The sequence below is a fragment of the Schistocerca piceifrons genome, chromosome 8 (assembly GCF_021461385.2).
Source record: "Schistocerca piceifrons isolate TAMUIC-IGC-003096 chromosome 8, iqSchPice1.1, whole genome shotgun sequence".
Taxonomy (NCBI): domain Eukaryota; kingdom Metazoa; phylum Arthropoda; class Insecta; order Orthoptera; family Acrididae; genus Schistocerca; species Schistocerca piceifrons.
Window position 1 is genome coordinate 61,233,189 of NC_060145.1, and position 11,483 is coordinate 61,244,671.

Sequence of the window (11,483 nt, forward strand, 5' to 3'; positions counted from 1 at the left end):
TCTTACTGAGTTTTTGTCTTACACTAATTGTATTATGACCAATTTTCTTAGCTGAAAACCTTTTCCCATATGTTTTTAGCTGCACCTGAATGTACCTAGATGCGATCTTACATACAAGCTTTGTCTCATGCAAATCTTCAACTCCGCATTCATTATGGAAGTCATGATCATGTTGAGGGAATGAATAGTTCACATATTTTTTAAGGACACACATGGCAATCTTGCAACAAACATTTGAAACAATTTTTCTGAGTGCTCCACCACAGAGTATATGCACCACTACCTGTTTCAATAAGCTTGCCTCAGCTTACAAATTTTGTGAATGAGCTCTTTTCTGCAGTACTGAGAAGTGCATATGTTGTGTCATCACAAACAACAGGTGGCCTAAGAATGTAGAGGCAGTCCTTACATGTAACTTGTTTTGAAATTGAGGGCAGCATACCCTGCAATGTAGCACAAAATGCTCTGCTCATATGTGGAAAACAAAGTACCCTCTTCAATAATTGAGCACAATTTTTCTACTTCATCTACAAACATACAAGAATCATTATCATCTGCACGACGACGCTTTTGTGATCGGAAATCATACAGTCCTACAGGTACCATTGAACACATGTTAAAATCTGCACAGTTTCCTCCAACAGTGCTAACATTACTGCCTAAAAGCAACTTGCGCATATTCCAACCCCCTCTGGATCTCACACATGAGAAGAAGAGTTCAATATGATCTTGGGAAAACTTACATGTCAACAAATATTGCAGAGGAGAATTTTTCCTATTCTTTATTTCCAGTGGAATCGCTTTAATTGAATACATTTTCAAAATTTTGCCAAAGGCAAAAGTACTTCTTGGTTGACGCAGGAGAGAAACACCATTTACTTTTAAACTTCTTATATAACATTCTCTCTGATGTAAAATATCAAGCCAATATACGTGATTACTGAGTTTCAGCCTGTCTTTATATCCTGAAGCTAGAGGACTTCTGGAGTTAAAGACATCAAAAATTCTGTCTTTGAATCTCAAAAACTCTACTGTTGCCTCACTTCCATGGAATCTGGGATTGCCAGCTATTCTCAAAAAAATCTATAGTATCTGCAACACCAGAACTGAGTGTTTGAACTGCTAAGCTGACATTCATCTTTTTATTGACATAATTAATATGTTGTCCTGACAACTTGTTAGCAAACGTCATGCCTTCCTCAATTTGCAACTCATTTAGTTCTTTTAAGTACTGCCACTTAATATGGCCATTTGTAGACTCTATATAACACCTACTTCTGCCAATGCATTTCGAGCAAGATTCACAAAATGACACATATTGCACAGTGAACATTGTAGTTTTAAATTGGGTGAAGGAACTGAGAAGAAAAAACTTTTTGATGAAAATTAATACTGCATCCCAATGAAAGAAGAGTACTTATATTTGTTGTTGTGCATTCATAAGTGACTGCCCAAATTCTGATGCCTGAATTGCTTAGCCTCTCCGCAGCAGAGTTTATTAACTTTGCCTGCACACTACCATCAAAGCCATTCACTAACATATGCGCTACAGGACACTTAAATTTACCTTTTATGGACACAAGCATAAAAACTAATGCCTCTGAAGCTTCTTTCACTTCTTTTAATTGTTCAACTTCTCCTCCAAAATCTACGAAACATGCATACCTCTTAGTTTCCTGGTCCCACACTGTTTTCTAATTGCCATACTGTCTATTATGAGGCTAGAATCTTTAAATTCAGTCCTCACTTGATGGTTAAATTCAAAGTACATGAACACATCACTTAAAAAGCCAGGATCACAATTCACAGTCCCTGCCCAACGAGAAATCAGTGATTTGTGAGGTAGAGGCATTACTATCTGTAAATATTCATACGCCTTAGAAGGGTAAAATTACACCATCATTGCAAACATTTTAATATCCGTTTTGTACCTATTTTCCTTGGCTGATACACTATTATTCAACAAATTGCCCACTAATTCCACCTGAGTCCCTGTTTGTTGATTCAGGAATTCATGCAGCTTCTCTATTAGATGACCCTTCTCTTTCAGAGCACTTATGATGTCTTTCGTTGAATAGTTTTGCTTCTCTCTTCTCCAAATTTTTTCCTGCAGGCTCTTGATTTTTCTTCTCAGTCCCTCCACGACATCTGGTAAAAAATTGCATGTGTCTGTGGCCTTGTCAATAATTTCTATTTGTGTTTGAGATCCACATTCCTTAGATGTCTCACAACTCTGAGAAAACTGAAACAAGAATAGAATACAAGTAGTACAGGCATCAAACAAAGTTTGCCAAGTACTTACGAGAAAACATGTTTGTTTGAAAACAAAAACAATATTTATGTGAAGTGACTAACCTGTTCAATATAATCATGAGTTTCTACAGTAGACTGTTCAGTTGTTATTCTAATCTGTCGCCTTGGTCGCTTTTCTTTGGGTATTAAATGCGTCGGAAACGCAAACTGTGATGGCACTGCATCAGGCTTGAAATGCCTTTTCGAAGTACCAGGCCTTACTAAATAATCTTCTTCCAAGAAGTGATCTCCACATAAGAAACTAGCCCTTGTAGGCGTGAAACCTTTGCGTTTAGTGGCAATGACCCACTGTTTCAGCAAATCGCCTTTTTGCAGAGGAAACCTGTCCAAAACAGAAGACACCTTGTATCATGCAAGGCGACGATATTTACGAGATTGTTGTCATTTCTTGACATTCAATTATTACCTGTGGAAAGTTAAATCACTTTACTAGCTCCACCGGCTCGTACAATTGTATGCAGAGCAAGAAAAAACCATTTTACACTCACAACACACACTTCGCGAACAGCAAGAGAAACTTTCTGCCTAACTAAAAGATGGCGGACGATGTAAACAAACAGTCCTGAGACGGCACGAATAAGCACTATGGACAAAAACAAAAGATGTACATCCAGTCAGTATGGATCTCACTGGTTGTGTCACAGGATCACCTTTGGAGTCAGTTCTTTTTTGAGATGTTTATATGCACACATTTTTTTTACATTACTTCCAAGCAATAAAGTGTATTTATTCTATACTTAGGGTCTCAATCAGTCTACGTGAAGCATCCTTAACTGGGTCTTTCTCCATATTAGTGACTCCAAAACGAATGGCAGCAACTGCTGTGGGTTACCTTGCATGCTTTGTCTTCTGTGCTACATGACAACAATGGAACCAACTCACAACTATAGTGCCAGGGAAGAATGTATTCAAGACAGTGACTTCTTTAGTGTTCATTTTAGTGCTTCACGTAAACGGGAACAACCTTTCCCTTTTGTAAAACGTGGAAATGACATTTTCTTGTGCAGTGCTGGTGGTGTCGACAGTACCCCTCCACATACCTGAACAATGTGCACCGACTTCTAATATTCAGTTTGACGTTGGTGATGAATGCATACCAGCAAGAAGCTGTTCAACAAACTGTTATGGAGAGAGACAGTGGAATATTGGTTGATTCTATCACACTTAGCGTGACGTGTTGTAATATTTCTGGCTTATTCAGCCATCATATTAGGCTCCAGGAAGCTATTCCCAGGGCAGTGGAGATGCAAGAAGCATAGAGATGACACAATGTGGGATGAAGTACCGTTGACAGATGTTAGATTCGGTACCATTCCTGTGAGAAAGACCGCCTGCATGATGCCGCTGCTCTGTGATTGGCTGCTGTGTTCGACAGTAGGGCGACAAAATGTTAAACTTTAGTTGCTATTATTAATTAAACCTGTCATCCAAATTACTTCATTTTTTTAAATAAACATCTCTCAACAGCCAGCTATCAATCATTCATTTCAAAATTATTAAAATCAAAGTATTACTAAAACAAAAGACTGACGATATTACTACCGATGCACTTCAGTGGCGTTCGGGTCACGCCTTGCTGGCTTGGCGCGCGAAGTGTCTCGGGCAGTCTGGTTCTCCAGTTCTGACCATTCCAGTGGACAGACATGTTGTCTGTTATGCAGTATATCATCATGAAGACGGCAGGTTAGTGAAGTGTACAAGAACTTACGTATTCCACATAGGGCAGTGGAAACAACTAGGCACCTCACGTGTACTGCATGCACAGTACAAATGTGCTCAGTGACAATTCATCTGCAGTAATGCAGAGGAGGTAAAGGAGGATGAAAGTATTAACACTATCTCGCTTTTATTCCTTTTTTCTTGCCATACATGGCATCCCTGGTGGGGAAATCGTCGATGTTTGAGTGCTTTGGAGATATGAGGCTTGATAATTAACGAGGACTGTGAACTGTGAAAAATTCTTGGAAAAAATTCATAACACCAAAAGTGACTGTTCTGCTACTACATGACAAGAGAAATGTGTAGGAACTGTTTCAAATGATTTTTGAACTGTGTTTGAACTCTTTTGAACTTCGATTGTTGATGCCACAGACAAGTTTTTTTTTATTCACGAGAACATAACGTCCGTGTATAGTAGATGCTGAAAGTGTTAAAGTGGAAGTGACAGAAAATCAAAGACGTGTGCGCGGTCCATGGGGTAACGTTTAATTTTCATCGAGTTTTCGATGTGCTACGAGGCGACGCAACGCAGCGCGGGAAGGCGGAGCCAGCGGTCGCTGTTCTCCGCGTCAGGTGCGAGGATCGGCAGCCTGCAGCGGGCGAGAGCAGCAGCAGCCGCTGAACAGGGTGTTCCAGCAGTCCCGACAGCAGTACGACACTTCAGCTTCAGCAGCCAGAGCAGAGAAGGAGCTTCTCGACGGCAGCACGCAGAATAGCATCGACGAGTAAGTGTTATTCTGACGCAAATAGCTAATCTCTGTAATGGACAGTAGAATAATATTGTAACTTCAAAGTCTAAAATTGATCCCTTTAAACATATTTGGCTAAAATTTGTAAATTATATTAAGTGTAAAATGTCTGACAAAATTGTAAAAAGATATCCTCTTAGAAGTAGCGAAAGGGATCAAGTAGATATTGATGGCAATGATCCTTCGGATCAGCCACAAAACTTGCAAATAGATAACATTGTTGATGATCTATCAGATAATTTGTAAAGTTTAGATAATGAAACTGAAAATGTTTCGGAAAATGCTGATTCTGTGTTAAACGATCGTACTGAAAATGTAGACACTGTCGCTCCTGACCACAACGAGGTAGTAGACTTGGATGAAGACGTCAGACACGCTGAATCTGACGTCAACATTGCAAATGAGCCAACAGTGGAGTCACACAGATTAAGTCATGGCACTGCTTCAGCTGAAACATTGCCAACAGTAGATAATGGTGAGATAGGAATCAGAAAGGAGCAAAATACGTTATCTACATTATTATTACTTTTAAAAGAAACTAACGAAAAAATAGATAAAATACATAGTGTGCAAAATGACACTAAAGAAGAGATAAAAGCCGAGTTAAGAGAAACAAAAGGTGATGTCAGGAAAGCATATGCAGTAATGACTCAAATCAATAGCAATTTTAAGGCTTTGGAACAAAAGGTGTCAAAACTTGAAGTTAAAACTGAGGCTTGTTCCAGTAAAATAGATCGAGAAGCAAAAGAATGGGGTAAGAAATTAGAATTATGTAAGCTTGAGGTAAATCAGAAGTTTGATTGTAAAATTAAAAAGCTGGATGATGATATGAGGGCTCAGGATTGTGTAATATCAACAATAAGTAGTAATGTTAGCCAAGTAATAAACGAGCAAACCAAGGCTGCTAAAGAATGTAATGATAAACATGAACACCAGTTAAGTGAGTTAGAAAACATCAAAGATGAGCAGCAGGTACTTAGTCATAAGGTTTCACAAATAGGTGCTCATTGTAAAGGTACCACAGATGCGATTCAAGATAAATTGGAGGAATTTGAGCAATCAGTTAAGCAATTTCCTGACAAAAGTAAGGCCAGAGTTTGTGTACATGCTAGTGATGTAACAAATCCCACTATCGCTTACCATCCTTTCTCTAGTAGAGGTAACATACATCCAGTTGATTTTTTTAAACAGTTCGAGGGTACACTTCCTGAAAATCTAACAGAACAACAAAAAATAAAAGCTGTGGCAAGTAGATTTCAGGGAGACGTAATATCATGGGGAACCGGGGTCAGTAACACATGTACCACATACAAGGAATTTGTACAAGCATTTTTAAATAAATACTGGTCTACTAGCATACAAAATAGCGTCAGGAGTGAAATTTTTGAGGGAAGGAGTTTCGCTAGTAGTGGTTGTAACAGTTACAAAGAGTTTTTTCAACACTATTGGGGAAAGAATCAACACTTAACTGAACCTTTAAGAGAATCAGACCTCATACTTAAATTTCCAGTGTCTGTACAAGAGAAGTTAATCAATGTAAACAAAAGCGAGTAACCCTCAGGGGGCAATAGCGTTCTTTGCATTGCTAGGTAGATGACGACTACCGGGTACGCGAGTTAACTGCCAGCATTACTTCATTTTCTTTCATGCTGTTTGTTCTTCCTCTTCTTTCATTCTGAGCTATATTCTGTCTTCTTTACATTCTTCTCTATCTATGGCTATGACAATTTTTTACCCGATTTATGACAACAAACATAATTAGTGACAGCATAGTAACCCAGCATTACAAACATCTACATTGCACAGGTGAAAAACAGGAATTGACGGAAAATATGTAAAAAGCGAGTTTTAGAACACCAAAGTATAGCAACACAGATACACAAGCTACAGAACACAGTATTACCTTGAATTAAGAAACATCAGTATAAGCTTTTAATGACATTACATCTATCACAAAGTATATAGTGGAACGATTTATTTTTGAATTTTAAGAACTAGTAAGTACTACACATCATGCATTATGTTTGAAAAATCTGAAAAAAGTAGCAAATAAGTGAAATATAGGCTCATGTTACAAACCTAAGCTAGCAGTTGCTGAAGAAGAGGACGATGCTAAACCAGTTAAGTGAACATGACGAAAGAATGAGATTTGGTGGCAGAAAACAATGCCAGGAGATTATTAGTGCAAAAGTTGTGCTAAGTTTTGTGGAAATAAATATATTACATTCTTAAGTATGAATTTCCAGCGACGCAATTTCAGATGAGGCAAGAGAGTATGTATTTATAGGCAAGGGATGGTCCTGCCAAAGAGGTTTATGTTGTAGAGAAATATTATTAGGCGACAGGTAAGTCAGCCAATTGTAAATGAAGAAGTGAGGAGATGAGAATTATTTGGCGACGTGTATGTCTGCCCATTATTTATGAAGTATGAGGAAGTGGAGGTACAAGGCGACGTGTGAGGCGGCCCATTATTAAGGAGGTATTTATTGGCGAAGTGGTTCCGCCAACTGGTTATGAAGTACGAGAGAATAGACGTATTGTTATTGACATGAGCAAGACACAACACCAGCACGAGCATCTCAAGGGACACAGACACAATACAATTACGGTTTAAAGATAAGGCCACATTATATAAGATATGGAGAATAGCTCACTGGTTTATAATAAGAAGTATGAAAACTACAATGCTAGCAAGAATAGTTCAGACAGCCCCTGCATTAATCTCAGATTGGTTAAAGCAAGCTTCTTGTATACAGGTTGATTTTTTAAGGTAGGGACAGTGGATAGCTTGTCTCTTGAGAGATTACCTATTGGTTCACAGTTTTATCAAAATTTGGTTCTATTTTTTCAAATATTTCCAAAATTGAGTGTTGTCTTCGAGCACACCAGAATTTTCAATTTTTGGAAATCTCAGAAGGAAGGGGATGTGTAATATTTCTGGCTTATTCAGCCATCATATTAGGCTCCAGGAAGCTATTCCCAGGGCAGTGGAGATGCAAGAAGCATAGAGATGACGCAATGTGGGAATAGGTACTGGTGACAGATGTTAGATTCGGTACCATTCCCGTGAGAAAGACCGCCTGCATGATGCTGCTGCTCTGTGATTGGCTTCTGTGTTCGACGGTACTGCGCCAAAATGTTAAACTTTAGTTGCTATTATCAATTAAACTTGTCATCCAAATTACTTCATTTTTTTAAAATAAACGTCTCTCAACAGCCAGCTATCAATCAGTCATTTCAAAATTATTAAAATCAAAGTATTACTAAAACAAAATACTGACGATATTATTGCCAATGCACTTCGGTGGCGTTCGGGTCATGCTTTGCTGGCTTGGCGGGAGAAGTGTCTCCGGCAGTCCGGTTCCCCAGTTCTGACCATTCCAGTGGACAGACATGTTGTCTGTTAAGCAGTATTTGTTTCATGCAATGTTATTTACTACAGTTCCGACCGTCACTAGGTACAGACATGTTGTCTGTAATAGTAGTATTTGATCCATGTAATTTTATTCTCCAGTTCTGACAGTTCCAGTAGACAGACATGTGTTTGTGGCAGGATGTATTTCATGTTATTTTAGCCAGATATAATGACTGTGGAAAGATATGTTCAATACGTTGTGTCTATATCAATAAAAACGCGAATGGCATCCCAAATGAGTTATAGTTTATTCGTAGCAGCAGTTCCTTGCGAAGTTAATTTCAGCCTCAAGAAAAAGAATCCTCGACCTGCGTGCTGTTTTCTGCGCTGGGGACATCATCATCACGAAGACAGCAGGTTAGTGAAGTGTACAAGAACTTACGTATTCGACACAGGGCAGTGGAAACAACTAGGCAGCTCACGTGTACTGCACGCACAGTACAAATGTGCTCAGTGACACGTCAGCTGCAGTAATGCAGAGGAGGTAAAGAATGATGAAAGTATTAACACTATCTCACTTTTATTCCTTTTTTTCTTGGCGTAGTGTAAAGTTCTGCTGCACCTTTTTGCACCTCCATGTGGGGCCCATCCAGTGAGGCCACACTCAAACACATTCACAGGATTTCCTTCTGCCTCATGGCCTTGCTATGAGAGCTCGTCCGTCGTTTCTCTCTGACAAAGGGTGGTACCATGTTCATACCAGAATTTTTATGGCAGTCTTGATCACATCAGCTCACAAACTAAGCAACCACCTTTCCATTTGAAACAAGTGGCTTTGTGGTTCGCTATTGCCAAGTGCATTCTCTACAACGATGGAAATTCTGATTACAGCTCTAAGTTCCACATATTACTTAGCCATCTGGGCGATGACACCGACAATATTAGTGATACAATTTTGTCACCCCCAGCTACCAACAAATATAACACAGAAAAGTCAGTGCTCCTCCAGCACCTTGCTGCAACTGTGCCAAGTCATTCACGATTAACATTTAGACACCAAAGAGCATTCTCAGTTTTGAAAACGCGTTAGAACATTAATTGACGTCATACTCATGCCAGACCACACACGTTGACGCCAAAGATTGTAAAGTTACCTCCACAGTTACATCTAGTAATGACCTCACCTGAGAGTGAATCATTAGAAAGGAAAGTTATTTTATCGGACACACTTCTCACCACCCTACAGCATCAACAATCCTTTAGTTCAACAGACAGCGATGGTCAGCTCTGACTCAGTCATCAACCACGCCGCACCAGGCAGTGTAGGCAGCTGGAAAGAACCGAGTGTGTACAGACACTCCTGACAATAACGTCACTGGCCTTTGCCAGGCAGCGACCTGCAGTCAGTCAAAACAGAAAGGCAGCAACTGGAAACAACATCCTGCATGCTAACAGGAAGATGCAGCCACACATTTGTTAGTTTCTTGTAAATTTGGCCAATCAAGCACACAACTATAAGACATTCTGTAATCACTGAAATTGTAGAAACGATCCGGACTGTTGCACTAATACAAGTCACTTGCCTACTAAAAATGAGAGCCAATCAAGCTGCACGCTGTCTCCGCATAATAATTTTGCAGGTATCTCTGTGTTCAGTGTGTTGCATTGTCAAAATGCTTGTTTTCAGATTCCCGCAAACCAAGTGGATGTATCAAAGCTGGCTATTATCACCCCTTTTGGACCTTATGAATTCCTTTATTTACCACACTGACTAAAAATGCAGTGCAAATGTGGCAAAGTTTATAGACCATGTCCTTTTCGAGTTTTGGTTTTCCTGCACTTAAGTGATACTTTAGGCTTCTCTACTTCTTAACACGCACACAGTGAACAACTCAAACTCGATGTTGATACCTTACATCAGCTTGGCATCATAATTAATGATGTTAAATGTCATTTGTTACAGTCAGAGCTAACCTTCCGTGATAATTCAATTAGTAGTGAAGGCAAATGGCTTACTATTCAATGGACTGTGTTCATTAGTCAACTACTGCAGCCAAGGAACTTTCAAGAATAATGTCAGTTCCTTGACGTGGTAAATTTTTATCGCATACAACTACCTCAAGAGCTGCCATTCAGACAACAATGATGAATGCATTAGCAGGAAAACATGTGACGGGCAAAATAAACTTGCAATGGACTCTGCAGATGCAACAGGCATTTAAGTAAATTAAAGATTGCATCTCTCAGGCTACAACACTGGCACACCCACTACTCAGATGTGAGCGATCATACTAGTGGAGAGACTCTCCAGCAATTGTTAGCAGAAATTAAACAACAACTAACTTTCTTTTCCCAAAAGTTTACTGGCTCCCAATGGAAGGAGTCAGCTTATGACAGAGAACTGTTGGCAGTGTATGAAGCAATATGACACTTTAAAGACAATATAGAGGGTAGGCCTTTGACTGTCTACACCGATCATCGGACTCTAGCAGATCCATTCACAATCCCTCGAAAGCATGTTCTCCACGGCGTTTTCGCAATTTAGATTAAATTGCTCCATTCGGTAAGGTGTCTCACATCTTCGTGGTGAAGAGAGTGTCATGACCGGTTATCCCTCTATAGGATCAACGTGCTCTCAGTATATACTGATTACAGGAAAGTAGCAGAATCACAATTAAGAGGATCAGCAACTGCACTATTCCTGGCTCTTCAAAATCCGTATTGTATGACGTTTCACAGAATCGTCCTTGACCACTAACACCTCTCAGCATTGGAAGAATCATCTTTAATAACCTACACAGACTGTCAGGATCTCTCGATGAACGAGACTTGTAACAGATCGCTTCATGTTACGAAATGCCAACGAAGATTGTAAAACCTGGATGCAAGCATGTGCTGCCTGCCAAAATAGAACAGTATGCACTTCCGCAACACAGCCGCTTTCAGCATCTCCACCTAGGCGTTGTTTTGGGACCCTCCACAATGCAGGTGGGGTTCGTTCTGTTCCCTCAGGAATCAACAGGATAACTCACTGGATTGAGCCTATACCTGTAACTGACAATACTGCAGAAAATACACTGAAAGCATTTGTCGGTGTATGGATTTCCGGTTTGTGAAGCCTTTGTATGAGCGGCGTTTTCTCTCCGAGGGGTGGCGGTGGGGGGATCGGATGGTCGTGAAGGCTGCTCCGCAAATCTCTCCATAGTGCTCATGGGTCCGCCTAGCGCGGCTGGGGGCCCGGCACGACAGGTCTACGCTCACCAAGGGCTTCCAAGCCATCCTGCGGCAGAGGCTACTAACACAGGAGCGCCGATACGGCGGATATATCAGCATGGATAGGCAGAGCT

At 40.1% G+C, this 11,483-nt stretch overlaps 1 long non-coding RNA gene across 1 annotated transcript; it reads right to left on the minus strand.

Moving 5' to 3' along the window:
* Positions 1–1,902: 1,902 nt before the first annotated feature.
* Positions 1,903–2,849, minus strand: LOC124711159. The gene is made up of 3 exons (XR_007005430.1): positions 2,720–2,849; positions 2,356–2,635; positions 1,903–2,242 (listed from the first exon to the last, which is right to left on the minus strand). It is a non-coding gene; the product is annotated as an uncharacterized LOC124711159 (long non-coding RNA).
* Positions 2,850–11,483: the final 8,634 nt, after the last annotated feature.